This window comes from Sorex fumeus, unplaced genomic scaffold (genome assembly GCF_029834395.1).
Source record: "Sorex fumeus unplaced genomic scaffold, SorFum_2.1 ptg000050l, whole genome shotgun sequence".
NCBI classification, from domain to species: domain Eukaryota; kingdom Metazoa; phylum Chordata; class Mammalia; order Eulipotyphla; family Soricidae; genus Sorex; species Sorex fumeus.
The window spans coordinates 19,239,581-19,254,772 of NW_026606107.1; positions in this window are offsets into that span (position 1 = coordinate 19,239,581).

Below are 15,192 nucleotides of genomic sequence, written 5' to 3' on the forward strand. Positions count from 1 at the left end.
TGTGTTATTGTTTTTAGTGCAAATGTATGCTAGGTTTGTATTTGTGACAGTGTTCAGAAAAAAATTGCAGGTGTTTGTAATAGCGAGAGTCCTGGACTATTACAAGATTTAAGGTATAAAGAAGCCAAGGCAGTCTCTGTTCATTCTGTGATGAAAAAACATGAAAGTGAGTTCATCTACCTGCACTGTAGCACTGTAGCACTGTCCTCCCATTGTTCATTGATTTGCTAGAGCGGGCACAAGTAACGTCTCTATTGTGAGACTTGTTGTTACTGTTTTTGGCATATTGAATATGTCACAGGGAGCTTGCCAGGCTCTACAGTGCGTGCAGGATACTCTCGGTAGCTTGCCGGGCTCTCCGAGAGGGATGGAGGAATCGAACCCAGGTTGATCACGTTCAAAGCAAACGCCCTACCCGCTGTGCTATCGCTCCAGCCCCATCTACTGCAAGCTCATTTAATTCTTTAAATGCATGATGATTTTAGTTCAGTGCCTAAGGGCATATTCACCGTGGGAACCAAAGAAAGCAGTCATAGAGCTCCTCTGTGGGGTCAGTATCTTTGAATCCTTGCTGAGGTCACCGTAAAGCATTTCTTTCTTATATAAATGAAGGGAATAAGTAGGATTCTCTTTTTTCTTCTGGTTTCAGGCCATATGCAGTTGTGTTCAGGGCTTACTCCTGACTCTGTGCTCAGGAAACACTCCTGACATTGCTCAGAGTGCTGAGGATGGATGTAGTGTTGGGGGCATGCAAGGAAAGTTCTTAAACTCCTATACTAGCTCTCTGGACCCCTTTTTTATTGAATCATCTGAGCCACAGTTACAAAATTTTCATGTTTGAGTTTCAGTTATACAATGATCGAACACCCATCCCTCCACCAGTATACATTTTTCACCACTAATGTCCCAGTATCCACCACCGCCCCCATCCCACTCCTCTCCTTACCTCTATGGCAGATAATTTCGATAATTTCCCTCTTACTCTCTCTCTACTTTTGGGCATTATGATTTGCAATACATATACTGAGAGACCATTATGTTTGATCCTTTATCTACTTTCAGCACACATCTCCAATCCTGAGGGATCCCTCCAACCATCATTTATTTGGTGATCCCTTCTCTATTCCAGCTGCCTTCTCCTCTTGCTCATGAGGCAAGCTTTGAACTATGGAGCAATCTTTGTGGCCCGTATCTTTACTGTCCTTGGGTGTCAGTCTCATATTATGTTATTTCATATTCCACAAATGAGTGCAGTCATTCTATGTCTGTCCCTCTCTTTCTGACCCAGTATCTTGCCTTAGCAAGATACTGTCCATGACCATCCACATATAAGCAAATTTCATGACTTCATCTTTCCTAACAGCTGCATAGTATTCCATTGTGTAGATGTACCAAGGTTTCTTTAACTAGTCATCTGTTCTAAGGCACTCAGGTAGTTTTCAGATTCTGGCTATTGTGAACAGTGCTACAATGAGTATACAGGTTCAGATGTCATTTATCTTTGCTTTTTTTGCACCCTCAGGGTATATTCCCAGAAGTGATACTGCTGAGTCATATGGAAGCTCAATTTCTAGCTTTTTGAGGAACGACCATATCGTTTTCCAGAAAGGCTGTACAAGTCGGCCTTCCCACCAACAATGAAAGAGTCCCTTATCCCCACATCTGCACCATCACTGGTTGTTCTTGTTCTTTTTGATGTGTAACAGTCTCTGTGGTGGGAGATAATATCTCATTGTTGTTTTGATCTGCATCTCCCTGATAATTAGTGATGTAGAGCATTTTTTCCATGTGCCGTTTGGCCATTTGTATTTCTTTTTTGAGGAAGTTTCTTCTCCCCATTTTTTGATGGGATTGGTGATTTTTTTCTTGTACAGTTCGACTAATGTCTTGTACATCCTGGATATTAACCCTTATCTGATGGGTATTGTTTAAATAATATTTTCCATTCCGTGGGCTCTCTATGTATTTTGGTCACTGTTTCTTTTGAGGTGCAGAAGTTTCTTAATTTAATGTAGTCCCATTTTTTATGATTGTTTCCACTTGCATAGTGAGTGATGTTTCATCCTTAAAGATGCGTTTAGCTTCAATGTCATGGAGAGTCCTGCCTACATTTTCCTGTATGTACCTTATGGATTCAGTGCACTCCTTCTTTTTAAAATTTTATTTTCTCCCTTTCACTTCCTTCTATAGTTGCAATGACCAGGGGTCACTTACACACTTGGCTCAAGGGCTTGAACATTTTGGGGTGGATAAGGTCACATCAGCAGTGCTCAGGTGCTTCTCTTGGTTGTGTGCTTAGAGTTTATTCCAGATGGCACTTGGAGATTCCTGTTATTGAACCAGGGATGGCCATATACAAACTAAGCACCTTAAGGCACTATATTATCTCTTCAGTGCTGAACTCAAATATTTTCATTGTGGTGCTCATTGGGCATTGCATATCAGGTTGCACACTGTTGCCAACACACTCAGCCATGGTGGCTCTCACTAGAAGTCACACTCCTTTAGTTTGGCTGCTTCATAATATTCTGATTGTAATGCTTACTTAATGTTGCTGTGATGCTTACTAGGCACTTCCTGGTTTTGGGGTCCACACATTTTTATTTTTAAATTTTTAAATTTTTTATTTTTTATTGTATTGAATCACTGTGAGCTTTCATGTTTGGGTTACAATCACACAATGATCAAACACCCATCCCTCCACCAGTGCACATTCCTCACCACCAATGTCCCCGGTATACTCCCCCTTTCCCACCCTCCCCTAGACTCCATGGGAGACAATTTCCCCATACTCTCTACTTTTGGGCATTATGATTTGTATTACAGACACTGAGAGCTTATCATGTTTAGTCCTTTATCTACTTTCAGCACACATCTCCCATCCCGGCCAGTTCCTCAAGCTATCATTTTCTTAGTGATCCCTTCTCTATTCCAGCTGCTTTCTACCCTCCGCTCATGAGGCAGGCTTCCAGCTATGGAGCAATCTTCCTGTCCTGTGTATCTACTATACTTAGGAATCATCTTCATGTTATGTTGTTTTATGCTCCATAAGGGCTGGAGCGATAGCACAGCGGGTAGGGCGTTCGCCTTACACGCAGCCAACATGGCCGACCCGAGTTTGATTCCTCCACCCCTCTCGGAGAGCCCGGCAAGCTACCGAGAGTATTCGATATGCCAGACATAGTAACAACAAAGTCTCCAATGGAGACGTTACTGGGCCCGCTCGAGCAAATCGACGATCAACGGGAGGGCCTTTTATTTTATTATTTTATTTTTATTATGCTCCATAAATGAGTGCAGTCCTTCTATCTCTGTCCCTCTCTTTATAACTCATTTCACTCAGCACAATACTTTCCATGTCTATCCATTTATAAGCAAATGACTTCATCTCTCCTAACAGCTGCATAGTATTCCTTTGTGTAGATGTACCAAAGTTTCTTTAACCAGCAATCTGTTCTAGGGCACTTGGGTTGTTTCCAGATTATGGCTATTGTGAACAGTGCTGCAGTGCTGTAATGAATATATAGGTAGCACTGCACTGTAGCACTGTCCTTCTGTTCATTGATTTTGCTCAAATGGGCACCAGTAACATCTCACAACACATTGTGAGAATTGCTGTTACTGTTTTTGGCATATCGAATACACCATGGGGAGCTTGACAGGCTTTGCTATGCGGGCGAGTTACTCTCTGTAGCTTGCCAGGCTCTCCAAGAGGGGCGAAGGAATCAAACCCGGGTTGGCCGCATGCAAGGCCTTACCCGCTGTGCTATCGCTCTAGCCAGATGTCATTTCTACTGTGCTTTTTGCCACCTCGGGATGTATTCCTAGAAGTGGTATTGTGGGGTCATATGGAAGCTCAATTTCTAGTTTTTGAAGGACAGTGCATATTGTTTTTCAGAAAGACTGGACTAGTGGGCATTCCCACCAACAGTGAAAGAGCATACCTTTTCCCCCACATCCACGCCAGCACTGGTTGCTTTTGTTCTTTTGAATGTGTGCCAGTATCTGTGGTGTGAGATGATATCTCATTGTTGTTTTGATTTGCATCTCCCTGATGATCAGCGATGTCCACACATTTTTAGACACTGTGATTTACAGAGTTGTTAACAATGGTTTCAGACATACAGTGTTCCCAACTCCAATCCCATTTTTTCTGCGCTGCTCACATTCATCTGGTTATGCTATGGCTGGATGATAGTGGCGATATACCTGAGGCTCCTGACTCCTGTTCTCCTGTTACTTCCCTTTCTCATCTTCTTCCTTATCCCCTTGATTTCTTTCCTTTATTCTTTATTTTGGGGTCAAGGGTGATGAGGCAGGCCCTTTAAAATATTGTGTTCCTTCATCTAATTTTTCTATCTATTATGGTTATGTGACATCACCCCGTATTTGTCCTTCTTCTGGATTACTTCATTCAACATATCTTCTATATCTTCTATATCTTCTTCATATATACTTCATTCAACATATCTTCCATCCAGGTTGCAGAAAATTTAGTGTTTTTGTCATTACTTGTAACTGTGCATATATTCCAAGTGTGTATAGACATCACATCTTCATTGTGGGTTGAATTCTCGGCCTTGTTTGCAAAGCAGCTATTCTAAGTCATTGAGTTACTCCCCTGTCTCTTCCCCCCCCAACCCAAAAGATATTTGTTTCTTTTGTGGATTCATCAAACTGTGCTCAGGGATTATTTTTGGTTCTACACTCAGGGACCACTCTTGGTTGGTTGGTTGGTGGTGGTTTTGGAGGAATCTTATGCTGTGCCAAGGATTGAACCCAGGTTGGCTGCATGCAAAGGAAGAGCTTTGCCCTCTGTACAATTTCTTCAACCCCAAAGCAAGATCTTAAAAATTAGCCATTTGATTCCTAGTTATGATATCTTTTAGCTTTGTCTCTCTCCCTGAAGCTTCAACCTTCATCCTGTTTCTGTGAGGGGTTGAATCTCCTCAACCGCATTTTGATTTATGGTACATGTAACATTATTCACTGTGTTTGAAGTTATAGAAAGGTAATAAAGATTCTGACCTGCTCTCTGAATTACTCCTACTACAAATTTCCCAAAGGGTTAGTTATATAAGATCCTTGGCCAAGAAAAAATAAAACAAAGGGCATAAGAGGTGAGGTAGTTAGTTGTCACCTAAACAAGTCTCTGGGAAAATATGTGCATTGTGACAGGGTTGGACAGTGGTCCAAGTTTTATTGTCTGGGACTTTGGGCAAATTATGTCAGATTTAACATAAGTCTCTCTGGGTCACAGAGATTTAAGTCTCTGGGTCACAATTTTCCTACTGTGAAAAGAGTGTGACTGGACCAGACTGATCTTCCTCCCTCCCTCCACCCCTCTCTCCACCTCTCCCCTCCCTCCCTCCACCCCTCCCTCCCTCCCTCCCTCCCTCCCTTCCTTCCTTCCTTCCTTCCTTCCTTCCTTCCTTCCTTCCTTCCTTCCTTCCTTTTCTTCACACCTGGCTGTAGTCAGAGCCTGCTTCTACTCTGTGCTCAGGGGTCACTTCTGGCAGTGTTCAGCGAATATATGTAGTGACAGGGATGTTACCCAGTCACCCGCAATAAAGTAAATGCCTTACCTGCTTTATTATTTATTTAGCCCTCAAATATTATTTCCCCCAAATTTTATTTTATTAAAGCACTGGGAGTTACAAAGTTATTCATATTTGGATTTTTGACATGCAACATTCCATCATTCCATCGATACTGTCAGAATTACAAAGTTACAAGGTTATTCATGATTGAGTCCCAGGTTTACAATGTTCCAACACCAACCTCTTCACCAATGTCCACATCCCTCCACCAATATACTCAGTTTCCTCCTGCCCCCACTCTCAACCTACCTATATGGTAGGCACTTTTTTCTCTTTCCTTTAAAGGCCTATGATTTACAATACTGTCACATAGGATATTATTCATGTTTTTGTAAATCTCCTTTCAGCACCCCATCTTCCTCCAGGTGACCACATCCCTCTACGATTGTTGTAGTGATCCCTTTCTTGACCTATTCCCTCCCCCACCCTTCCATTGGTAAGATACTTATTAAAGTCCCTTCATTTCTATTTCCTTGAGCATTTGTTATTCCACAACTAAGTTTCTTTATACCCCAAACATGAGAGAGATCATTCTATGTCTGTCCTCCCTCTGTCTAACTTAACTGAACATGATACTTTCCAGATCTATCTACGTAGCTGCAAATTGCATGACTTCATCTTTTCTTGTGGCTGAGTAGTATTCCGTTATGTGTAAGTACCATAATTTATTTATCCAGTCATCTGCTCTTGAGCACTTGGATTGTTTCCAGTTTGGGGCTATTGTGAATAGTGATGCAATGAATATAAACATGCAAATGTCTTTTCTGAATAGGGATTTTGGGCCCTTGGTGTATATTCCTAGGAGTGGAATTGCTGAGTCAAATGGAAGTTCAATCTTTAACTTTTTTGAGGAATGACCAAATTGTTTTCCGAAAAGGATGACCAGTCAAAATTCCCTCGACATTAAGGGTCTGCTTTCCCCTGCATCCACGACAACACTGCTTGTTGTCAAACATTATTTTCTCTCTTTTTTTTGGCTTTTTGGGTCACACCTGGCAATGCACAGGGGTTACTTCTAGCTCATGCACTCAGGAATTACTCCTGGCGGTACTCAGGGGACCATATGGGATGCTGGGAATTGAACCCAGGTCAGCTGCGTGCAAGGCAAATGCCCACAAGTACTGCAACTAAGCATTACACCCAGGATTGGTGTCATTATGTAGTCATCACAATTACCCCTGGTAATCACTATAGCTAGAATATGTGAGAGCACCACAACTAAGAGAATTCAACTGCTGGCAAGCACATGTGTAAGTGCCATGTGTAACTAACAAACTATGTGTGACTCCCATTAATAACTGAGGAGGAGGGAGAGAAACTTCATCCAGGCGTGTGAGCCTTTGAAATCTGCAAACAAAAGTGCATGGGCACTAAAAGCAAACATGTATGAGACCCCACTCATTACAACAACAAAGAAAAGAGAAGGATAAATACATTCCTTTCAACCCAATATCCTGAATCAATGATTTGTCCATGCCTATGATGTCTTTGGTTTTTTTTTCTTTTTTAGCTTTTTGGGTCACACCCGGCGATGCTCAGGGGTTTCTCCTGGCTCTGCACTCAGGAATTACTCCTGGCAGTGCTCAGGGGACCATATGGGATTCTGGGAATTGATCCTGGGTCGGCCGCGTGCAAAGCAAACGCCCTACCCGCTGTGCTATCGCTTCAGCCTCAACCTATGATGTCTTTGGTTGCTGCTTCCATGACTCTGGAGTTTATTGTTTGCTTGTTTTGAGGTTACACTCAGATTTGCTCAGGGTTTACTTTTGGCTCTATGCTCAGGGATCACTCCTGGTAAGTTCAGGTTACTATACAGGGTGCTGGGATCAAACCTGGTTTGGCCATAAGCAAGGAAAGTGCCCCATCCACTGTACCATCATTCTGGTCCTTAGGCTTTTTGTTTTTGCATATAAACACAGGTTCCACCTGAATACTATATCTTATATTGGTTTATGCAAAAATGGAAACTTATGTTGTTTCTAGAACATGTATTTCTAGTGTGTCTTTGCTGAGTTCCAACTACAGGCTCAGGCATATTGTTGAGTATCCTGGGGATATCTACAAGGAATTTTCTTTTGGTTTGGTAGTCACACCTAGCAGCACTTGGGATCTACACCTGATTCAGTGCTGGTAGTCACTACTGATGGTGTTTTGGGAACTGTGTAGTGCTGGGGATGGACTCAGGCCTCCTGAATGCAAAGCACACACTCAGCCTATTGATCTGTCTCTCCTTTCCATCAAGAAGATTCGAGGGGAATATTGAGTCACATCAATCAGTGATCAGGGTTTACTCTTGACTCTGTGCCCAGGAATCATTCCTGGAGATGCTTGGGGGACCACATGTGGTACTAGGAATTCAACTGGGGTTGACTGCATGCAAGGCAAGTGGTGTACCCTTGTACTATCTCTCTGTTCCCATCCAAGAATGTTTTTGGCATCAATTGTCAAGCATAAATTGACATACATGAAGCGGTAGGCTTATAAATTACTAAGGTAAGCACTATATTGCTTGTTACATACATATATACACATAATTTATACACACACATATATATAGTCAATACTTTAGAAGGAAGAGAAGCAGATACACATACATATAGTAAGTACTGTAGAAGGAAGAGAAACAGAATCCAAATGTGCTTTCTGGAGGAGATGATAGGACTTTGAGAATAAGGTTTGGAAAAATGTGCATGGTTCAAATAAATGAAGTAGAAGAGTACCAGCATTTCATCTTGAAAGAGAGAATGGGTAGTGTTCTGGAGGACATTAAAACATATCCTGCTTAGGCCTAACACAGAGTTTTGCTTAGTGACACAAGGCACAGAAAGCCAAAATGGAATTATGAGTATGAATTACGAGCTACCTAGCAGTTAATTATGTCTTTTAAATGGGAAGTTATGGCTAGGATTGAATCACTTTATTTTATCAAGTAGGAAATTCCTGGGATAAAATAAAATAACTCTCAGAAGGGGATTTGGGGGGGGGAGTAAAGAAGCAAAATATATCTGAGTTACTTCATACACTGTCATTCAATACAACATGCAGCTATATGCAGGTTAATTCTGTAAGCTATTAGGTTACTTTTTTTTTCTTTTTGGGTCACACCCAGCTGATGCTCAAGGGTTACTCCTGGCTCTGCACTCAGGAATCACTCCTGGTGGTGCTTGGGGGACCATATGGGGTGCTGGGAATCAAACCCAGGTCGGCTGCATGCAAGGCAAACGCCCTACCTTCTGTGCTATTGATCCAGCCCCAACTATTAGGTTAATTTTTGTGAATGTCAGTTACTTTGATTTTCTTGAATTTACTGGTAAAAGTTCATTTTAAGGGAGCATGGGTAATCCCCATTCAGCATATATGATTCATAACAGCCTATAGGGAAATGGAGCCCCTAGCACCCCTGTTGCTCCTACCTCAAAGTAGAGTTGGAGATGGGTAAAAAACATTATAAGACTTGCTAGTGTCAGGGAATGGTGGTGCTAAACTGCTTCAGAGGGAATCCTAAGGTGAGAGACATAGGCAAGGGGAGCAGAATTGGTAGCAGGGTATGTATAAGCAAAAAGCTCAGGGAAAACTAGGTTGTAGACTGGTGGTCAGGTTTATGCTCAGGTTGGGAAAGCACAGCAGCAGAGTATCACAGTACTTGATAGGGGATATAATTTGAACTCAGCAAAACTTGGTTTACCTACAAAAGACTTTAAATAAGGGACAGTTGTATGTGGGTGGAACACACGTTGCCAGTAGGATCAAAATCCAGGTAAATAGGGCCAGAGAGATAGTATAGAGAGTAACGTACTTATCTTGCATGAGCCTACCCAGGTTTATTCCTGACACCACAAGTTCCCTGAACACTGCAAGGAAAGACCTCTGAGCACAGAGTAATGTATAAGCCCTGAGAGCACAGCTGGTGTTCATCCCACATAAAAAGGAAATAAATCCAAAATTAAAAGTTACGTAGTTGGTGGGAATGTGGTGAAAAAGGAACACTTATCCACTGCTGGTGAGAATGTTATCTGGTCCAACCCCGGTGGAAAAGAGTATGGAGGGTACTCAGTAAACTCAGAATTGAACTCCCATATGACCTAAAAATACCATTTTGGGGTATCTATCCCCAGGACAAAAAAACCTTTTTTTTTTCAAAATAGTGTATGCACACCATTAATCATTGCTGCACTCAGTACAATAGATAAGATTTGGAATCAACCTAGATGTACAACTACAGATAAGTGGATCATGAAGATGAGGTATATATACAAAATAGAGTACTACACAGCTGTATGAAACAATGAAATCTCTGTGGGATATAAAAAAGTAGTATGAGACAAATACCCATAGACAATAGAAACAAGGGCCAGGAGGCCTGGTCCATTGACAGAAGCTTGCCACAAGTGGAATGGTGGGGGGAAGACAGTTAGGATAGAAACGGGACCACTATGACATTGATAGTTGGAAATGATCACTTGGATAAGAACTGAGTGCTGAAAGTAGGAAAGGGATATACATGGTAACCTGTCAGTACCTGTATTGAAAACCATAATTTCCCAGTAGAGAGAGGGGGGGATCAGGGAGAGGGAGAGAGATAGATAGAGAGAGAAGAAAAAGAAGAAAAGAAGGAGAAGGGGAAGAGGAGGAGGAGGAGGAGGAGGAAGAGGAGGAGGAAAAGGAAGAGGAGAAGGAAGAGGAGAAGAAGGAGAAGAAGGAGAAGAGGAAGAAGAGGAAGAAGAGGAAGAAGAAGAGGAGGAGGAGGAGAAGGAGGAGGAGGAGGAGGAGGAGGAGGAGGAGGAGGAGGAGGAGGAGGAGGAGGAGAAGTGCTTGCCATGGAGTCAGGATGAGGGAATGCAATATCCATACTACTGCTCAAAACCTCTGCATCAGAGTCCAGAGGCATAGATTTTTCTTCAGTTCCCACCCTTTCTCTCCGCCTCCACTATAGCCTCCTCCTCAAGAACACAAGAAAGCAATGCAAGATTGTTCTTTCAGGGCGTTGACTTCACTGGCTCTTGACAGTCTGAACCTCCCTAAGTCCAGGCCTTTATTGATTAGCATCTCAGGCCCACAGTGGAGGATGAGGTCATCCTGGTGTGAGATGAGAGGACAGTATCATGACTTGGCTGGTTATAAAACAACAGCTTTTAAAGCTAAATTTTGTAATTTTATAGTTCACCCAAGGGGTTATGTAATTCAAAGCAACAACAAAGAAATTATTTGTAAAATTATGACTTTCTCCCAAAGCAAGTACGAACTAGGGGATGGTGATAGGAGTGTGGGGGCAGAGGCAGAAAGACCCCAAAAAGTTCAAGGATGGGGCTAACTTAACGGTTTCTCCTAATGCTACAGAATTTCTCTCTCTCTCTCTGTTTTTTTTTTTTTGTTGCTTTTGGGGTCAATTGCATGAAGGGATGGGAGGCGGCATTTTGTGAGCCCGTGCGTATTCGATATGCCAAACACAGTAACAATGAAGTCTCACAATGGAGAAGTTACTGGGCCTTCTCGAGCAAATGGATAAACAACGGGAGGACAGTGCTAACAGTGTTTTTTGGGTAACACCTGGTGATGCACAGGGGTTACTCCTGGCTCTGCATCAGAAATTACCCCTGGTGGTGCTCAGAGGACCATATGGGATGCTTGGAATCGAACCCGTGTCGGCTGCATGCAAGGCAAATGCCCTACCCGCTGTGCTATTGCTTCAGCCCCCAGAATTTCTTTTAATGCTATCTATAGAAGTAAAAAGCTTGGATTCAAGTACTCTGAAGATTTCTAAAGCATAGGATGCTTAACCTAATGACCCCAAATTGGAAAAATATATATAGAAGAAAGAGCCTAGGATACTGCTTAGCCGTTAAATCATAATGGGGTCAGCTGGCTATTCTTTGCAGGGCAGATGATTTACCCTCCAGCAAAGGTGTGGGGCATTCCATCCTGAGGGCTGACAGTCTTGGAATTAGTCACACTAATTCCAAGTCCAAGTGGTGGATGTATGGCTCTCTTTGAGTTCAGGGATGAATTTATAGAAGGTGTGAATTATCAGTGAAACAGTGGAATTTGCTGGATCTGCAAGCAAACAGATCTGTTTTTGACTCCTGGCACTATTACTCACTGTGCCTTTAATCAGGAATTTAATTCTAATTCTGCCTCTTCAGTTATAAGGTTGAAACATAATTGTACCTAGCTCTTAGGTAATTGTGAGACTGAAATCTCTCTCTCTTTCTCTCTCTCTCTGTGTAAGAGAGAGAGGGGTCTCCTAGTGAGTTATCATCAGTATGCCAGGGACCATGTGGTTAGATATTAGTGGGTCTTTTGATTCTATTCTATTTTTATTTCTATAATTTCTCATTATTGTGAATGTTTTGAGGGGCAAATAGAACTGGATTTTGAGGGGGATTAGATTGATTTTTCAGGTGCCAGGGACCTAGTACAGGGAATCCCAGTTCAATCCTTTACATGACATGACCCGCCGAGCACCGCTGAGTGTGTCTCTAGAGGACAATAAACCTGGGTAATCCCAGCACCACATGTTCTGAGCAGCACCACAGGCTCATATTTTCTCACTGAATTATTCAACTACTCACTGAGAATTACAGAGTATGTTTCTAGAGCCACCTGAGCACTATCTATGAGCCTCCTTTAGCCCTGAAAGCAGAGTGACTTTGCAGCAATAGATAACTATTTGGTGAATGCCTATTTATATCCTTGCCTGATTTTCCACCTTCTATCCAACCATTTTCTGTTCAAAAATGGGTATCAGGGCCAGAGAGAGAGTATGAGAGAGAGTACGAGAGAGAGAGAGAGTACAAGGGATAATGCACTTATCTTGCATATGAACGATCTTGGTTCCACCCCAAGCACCACATATGGTCCCCTAAACATTGACAGAAATGATCCGTGAGTGCAGAGTCAGGTGTAAGCTCTGAGCTCCACTGGGAGTGACCTAACTATGCAGAGAGAGATACACAGAGAGAGACACAGAGAAACACAGAGAGAAAAGCTATATGGTCAGTGTAGAGTCAAAGAATATTTGAAACCTGCATATGAAACCCATAGGCCATAGAACCCCAGATGAATAGCATTAACTTCACTGAAGTTCAGTTCCCTTGAAGGTAATTTATTCATTTATTCATTCATCTTTTTTTGGTGTTTGGGCCACATCCAGCATTGCCCAGGGACTACATCTGGTTCTGAGCTCAACAGCCAACCCTGGTGGTCCTGGCAGTGCTCAAGGGACAATATGTGGTGCTGAGATTTGAACCATGAGCAAGGTCACAGCCACATACTGGGCAAGTGCCTTAACCTTTGTATATCTTTCCAAACCAAGACACTTTTTATTTATTTTAAAATTTTAAATTATTATTATTAAGGCACTGATTTATGAAGTTATTCATAGTTGAGTTTCAGATATACAATTCCCAACACGAATTCCATCACCAGTGTCAAATTTCCTCCAGTAATGTCCCTAGGTTCCCTCTGACTACCCAGCCTGCCTCCATAACAGGCACACTTTTAGGTTTGGTTACTGTAGCTTGGGTCTCATGCTTACAGTGTTGTTGGCTCTGCAGTTTATATATACACATATACCTTACTTCTACAACAGAGATGTATCCAAGGCCACTTTAGCTCCAGTTCACTTCTTACTTTTCCTCTTTACTCAGTTTTTTCCTTCCTGGTCTTTCTAATTTCTATAACCTAGGCAACCTAGGGTCTGGGGTAGTCTATGATGCCCCTTTGATACCTTGCATTCCCTTGTCCTGTCTGTGCTGTATATCCTTGATCTGTATATCACAAATCAGTGGGATCATCTGACCTTTTCCCTTCTGATTTAGCATGATATCCTCCAATTCTATCCAGGTTGCTGCAAATGGCATGATTTTATCATTCCTTATAGTTGCAAAGTATTCCATTTAAAAACATTTCTTAATTAAAAGAGATACTAGGATGGAGTAATAGCACAGGGGTTAAGATGCACACCTTACATGTAGTAGATTACATACACTGCAGGAAATGACCCCTAAGTACAGAAACAGGGGTGGCTTATTCCCCAAAAGCTTTAAATATTTGGATAAGTTCTATACTATCAACCATTGTTCAGAGATTTTAGCTTTGTAAAGATGTTTGAGTTAGATGAGGCTGTGAAAGACTTCATACTTCTTTACTTCAAGGATTTAAATGTAGATTTTTTTCAAGAAGATTTACTTTGAGAAATTGATTACAGCATAAAAAGGTCCTTCCCGGTGAAGATGCAGAACGACAAGTTGAAGATTTCCTAACTTGACCTCTGGGTATCTTGCTTGCTCCCATTGCAAAGATTATCCTTTTCTGCTGAGTTTGGTATCTTCTGAAGTTTTGTGACTCAGGAATTTTCAGTGTTTTATGTAGCTTCTATCTTTAGGGGCCCCAGATTTGTTAGAGTCCTTTGGTGAACTGACCTAAACAGATCATGTACAACTATTAGGTTTTATGGGCATGTCTTTTTCTAGCTCTTTCTTTTCTTCCCTTGGTGCTGTTGTTGTTGCAATGACTGGTGGTTCAAATTCTTAGATACGGTGCTCACATACATTGCTGTGGGGGGAGGGGTTCACACTTAAGTTGTGGTGCTTGTACATGTGTCTGCTCAGGGTTGTACTCATTAGTTGTACTCGTGCACATTCTGTTTATGGTGCTTATTATGGATGAAATACTACTCGCACATGTGCTTGCTATCTGCTCTTGGTTCTTACAGAACATTTTTAATAGTGGTACTTGAGGAGGTAGTACATATTCCATTTTTTAAAATTTTTTTATTAGTGAAACACCATGAGGTACAGTTGTAGACTTAGAAACTTTCATGCTTGGGTTTCAGTTACACAATGATCGAGTAACGATCCCTCCACCAGTGCCCATTCTCCACCACCAATGATCCCAGTAGCCCTCCCACCCCCACACCCCATCCGCCACCACCCTGCCCCGCCTTTGTGGCAGGGCATTCCCTTGTGCTCTCAATTTCCTTTAGGATGCTGTGGTTTGCAATACAGGTATAGAGTGGCCATCATGTTCAGTCTATAGTCTACATTCAGCATGCATCTTGCATCCTGAGCGTATTCTCAAAACATCCTTTACATGGTGTTCGCTTCTCATTCTGAGCTGCCTTTTCCCCCAGCATGTGCTGCCGGCTTCCAACCCATGGAACAGACCTCCTGGTACTTATCTCAACTAATCTTGGGTATTCGCCTCCCATTCTGTTACTTCATATTTCCCAGATGAGTGCAGTCTTTCTATGTCTGTCCTTCTCTTTCTGGGTCATTTCACTTAGCATGATACTTTCCATGTAGAACCACTTGTATGTAAATTTCATGACTTCATCTTTTCTTTTTATTTATATATTTATTTATTTTAAATTTATTTTTATTAGTGAAACACCATAAGATACAGTTGTAGACTTACAAATTTTTTTTTACCTTCAAAGTTACTTTCATTTACAGAAGTCTTACATTTGCAGTTGACTTACAAATTTTTGTGCTTGGGTTTCAGTTATACAATGACCGAGTATCCATCCCTCCACCAGTGCCCATTCTCCACCACCACTGATCCCAGTATCCCTCCCACCCCCACCCCCCTAACC